General features: G+C 60.5%; 1 pseudogene; it reads left to right on the top strand.

Annotated features, from left to right (window-relative positions):
* Positions 1-312: 312 nt before the first annotated feature.
* Positions 313-2911, top strand: LOC100388130 (RNA exonuclease 1 homolog pseudogene; annotated as a pseudogene).
* Positions 2912-4371: the final 1460 nt, after the last annotated feature.

Raw genomic sequence — 4371 nt, 5'->3', positions numbered from 1 at the left:
TCTGGAGTGAGGAGGCCCAGGGGCCCGGGCGGCTCCGGGCCGGCCCCCCACCCTCCGCGGGAAGCACCATGCTAAGCTCCACTGGCTTCTTCCGGGCCATTGACTGCCCCTGTTGGTCTGGGGCACCCAGGGGTCCCTGCCAGCAGCCCTACTGCCACTTCCGGCACCGCGGGACCCGGGTCCCCGGCACACCGGGTGATGGCCGAGAGGAGCCCCCCGCAGCAGAGCTCGATAGGAATGCCTGGGCCTACAGCTGCTGGGCATCGCCCCCTCAAGGCTGTTGCTTCCTGAACCTCCCTCGGCCTGGGGCTGGGTTACGACCCCTACAACCCCAAGCTGCCCAAGCCCCTAGCGCAGAGGGAGAATGGCGCCCTCGGCCTGGGGGAGGAGGCGCGGACTGACGTGCTGGTGCTGGAGCTGGTCAACCCGGCCATCCAGGCTGTGCGCAGTAAGATGGAGCTTGAGCAGTGGCGCTACCGGGATCTGCTGGAGACGGCCCGTGAGCAACGCGCCGCCGAGGCCCCTGCCGTGGCACCCTGCAACCCTGACGGCGGCCCCATCATGGGTCTGGACGACGATGCCTTCCCACTGGCCTTTCACTACAGCCCTGGCAGCCACAGTCTGTTAAGCCCCAATGCCAGCTACCAGGCCACCCCTGCCAAGCCAGCCAGCAAGTACTCACTGGCGTTCCCAGACAGGGGTCAGGGCAGAGGCAGAGGGGGCAGCGGTGCCCTGGAGTATGTCCCCAAGGCCGTGAGCCAGCCCCATTCCCAGCGGCATGTACGTGGTGGACAACTCCCGGCCACCCACAGACCTGGAGTAGGACCCGCTCTCCAACTGCTCCTCCCAGCACCCCAGCAGGGCCAGCTACCGAGACAAGTGTGCTGCCAAGCGGCCCTGGGGACCCCGCGGCAGCGAGCCCTTCACGCCTGCCCCCAAGAAGCCCTGCGACCCTTTTGGCAGTTGTGATGCAATGTTCTCAGACTCAGAAGATGAGGCCGCCATAGTCCCCAGTGATGAGCCCACCAAGGCCAGCACTCCCAAAGCCAGGGCTGACCCTGAAAGCAAGGCCTCCGGGCAGTCACCCTCCAAAGAGAGCCTGGAGGCCGAGGGGTCAGCCTGTGTGAGAGCAAGGAGACTGCCATGCACTGTGACATGGGGGACCTCCAGCCGACCCCGGCCAAGCCCACCTCCCCAGCCCAGGCCTTGCAGGATGGGAACTGCCCCAAGAAGGAGAAACTCAAGAGGAAGAAAAGCAGGGCCCCACCTGCCCCCAGCTGTAAAGATGGTGCCCAGAGGAAGGACAAGACCAAGGACAAGTGTGGAGGGCGGGGGGAGAGGCCCTGTGTGGACAAGAAGGGCCCGCAGGCCAGCAGCCCCCAGAGCAAGGCAGAGCGGCCAGAAGGGACCAAGAAGAAGCCATCTTCGGCCACTCCCATGGCCAGCTCAGGGAAAGGGAGGCCTGACTGGCCAGCCTGGCAACCAAACCCCGCAAGCGGGGACTCCTGACTGGCAGCCAGCAGAGCTCCACCAGGCCCACCGCCAGCTCCCCGACAGGATGGGCACCTGGTGGAGCGCAAAGCCCACTCACTGGACGAGGGTGCCTCCCAGGATGCCCCCAAGCTGAAGAGGTGGGCCCTGAGCCACGCTGACCTCTTTGGGGATGAGAGTGAGGACGAGGCCACAGGGCTGGGGAACCGAGCGTGCCAAGCGTGTGAGGCCTCCCCGGCCTCAGCTCGGACTCAGACTGACTCAGACTCCAGCCTGGGCTTCCCAGAGGCACAGGGGCCTGGCTCCCAGCGCCATGTCCAGCCTCAGCAAAACCAGTGGCCGCAGGGTTGTGTCCCATGAGGTGGTGTTGGGGGGCAGGTTGGCCACCAAGACCAGCTTCTCTCTCAGCCACCCAAGCAGTCTCCGGGAGGAGGACCTGAAAGGGGCCACCCTGTACGGCCACCTCAAGGAGTACCTGCTTACCCAGGACCAGCTCAAGGAGAACGGCTACCATTTCCCGCACCCAGAGCGGCCTGGGGGTGCCATCATCTTCACAGCTGAGGAGAAGAGGCCCAAGGACTCTTCCTGCAGGACCTGCTGCCGCTGTGGCACCGAGTGCTTCGTGTCCTCCTCGGGCCGCTGTGTCCGTGATGAGGAGTGTTACTACCACTGGGGATGGCTGCGCCAGAGCTGGGTGGCCAGTACATGGGTTGCTCCGCTGCCGACGGGTCTGTCGGCTGCTGGGTTGCCAAGCAACACGTGAAGGAAGGCCGGAAGGAGCACCCAGAGGGCTTCGTGAAGACCTTTGAGAAAGAACTCTCCGGAGACACCTACCCGGGGATCTATGCCCTGGACTGTGAGATGTCCTGACCGACGTATGGCCTGGAGCTGACTTGTGTTATGGTGGTCGACACTGATGTGCATGTGGTCTATGACACCTTCATGAAGCCAGACAACGTGATCGTGGACTACAACATGAGGTTTTCAGGCGTGCCGGAGGCTGACCTCGCGGACACGAGTGTCACACTGTATGACGTCCAGGAATTAGGACGTCCTGCTGAGCATGTGCAGTGCCAACACCATCTTCATCCGACACAGCCTGCAGAGCGAACTCCTGGCCCCGAAAGTCAAACACAGCACCATAGTGGACACATCCGTGCTCTTCCCCCACCACCGCGGCCTCCCCTGCAATTGGTCCCTGCGGAACCTCATGGCAACTACCTCAGACAGATATCCAGGACAATGCAGACTGGTACAGCTCCAGCCAGGATGCCGGCGCCTGCATGCACCTGGTGATTTGGAAGGTCCAAGAAGATGCCAAGACCAAGCAATGACACCTGCCCTCCTCCTGCCCACCTCTCCTGCCGCCCCGGCCTGTCTTTAGCCCAGGCCTCTTCCAAACAGTGCAATAAATCTCCAGTAACCCGTACACCTGGCGAGGCAGCCCGTACACCTGGCGAGGCAGCCCAGAACAGTGGGACGAGCCAGTGGATGGAGGACACCTTGCCCAGCCCATCCCAGCCCATGTCCTGCCGCAGCCCCTCGCACCCCTCCCCACCCTCTGCCCCCCAGACCTCTGGCATCTCTATAAACTGCTGCTGACAGAGACCAGGACTGAGCCCACCCCCAACTGACCCACAGCCCCTCCTGCTCCTCTGGCCAGGCCCTCGCTCCTTCCCAGGTGGCAGCCAACACCTCTGCTCCTCACTCAGGGTGCGCAGTGGGTTTGTCCCAGGTTTGTTTGAGACCGTCTTTTTTGTTTTGTGCTGTTATTTTTATTATTTTTATTTAAACCTGATGACTTGCACAGCCCTTTCCCACCAGGAAGAGTGGGCCTGCTGCCTTCCCACCTGGGGGGTGGGGACAGAACAGACTCCAGCGGGGGACAGGGCCACACAGCCCGGCATGGGCTGGACCTGCCTCCGGGCTCCAGGGGCTGGCCTGCCTTTGGGGCGGCCGGCTTCTACCATTCGCTGCCCCACCTCTGCACTCCGTGACCTCTGAGAACCCAGCCAGCCCCTCATTAGCCCCAGGGCCTGCCATCCATGCAGCCCACCGACCTCCGGACACTGTCTTCCTACCGGAGCCCCATCTTCCTTCACAGGCTCTCTGGATCTCCTTTCCCTCACCTCCAGCAGGGACAGAATAAACGTTTGCATGGATTAAAAAAGAAAATAAAATCTCTCAGGCCAGGTGCAATGGCTCATGCCTGTAATCCCAGCACCTGGGGAGGCGGGGGCAAGAGGATCACTTGGGCTCAGAAGGTCGAGACCATCCTGGTCAATAGAGCAACACCAGGTGTCTACAAAAAATCAAAAATTAGCTAAGTGTGTGGCAGGAACATGTGATTCAAACTACTCGGGAGGCTGAGGCAAGAGAATCGCTTGAACCTGGGAGGTCAAGGTTGTAATGAGCCAGGATCCCACCACTACACTCCAGCCTGGATGACTCTAAAAAAATAAAAAGTAAAATTTAAAATAAATAAAAATAAAATTTTTTTTTTTTTTTTTTTGAGAGGAAGTCTTGCCCTGTCGCCCAGGCTGGAGTGTAGTGGAGAGATCACGGCTCACTGCGACCTCTGCCTCCCGGATTCAAGCAATTCTTCTGCCTCAGTCTCCCAAGAAGCTAGGATTACAGGCTCCCACCACCATGCCTGGCTAAGTTTTGTATTTTTAGTAGAGACAGGTTTCATCATCTTAGTCAAGCTGATCTGGAACTCCTGACCTCATGATCCACCTGCCTCAGCCTCCCCAAATACTGGAATTACAGGGGTGAGCCATTGCACCCAGCCTCTCTTTTTAATAATTGGATTGACTTTGGTCTATGTTCTCCCCTGGGGCCCAATTCTTCTCTGGAGTGGGGCCATCCTGGGCACTGCAG

This window comes from Callithrix jacchus, chromosome 10 (genome assembly GCF_049354715.1).
Source record: "Callithrix jacchus isolate 240 chromosome 10, calJac240_pri, whole genome shotgun sequence".
NCBI lineage: Eukaryota > Metazoa > Chordata > Mammalia > Primates > Cebidae > Callithrix > Callithrix jacchus.
This window is presented reverse-complemented; position numbering and strand designations above follow the sequence as displayed.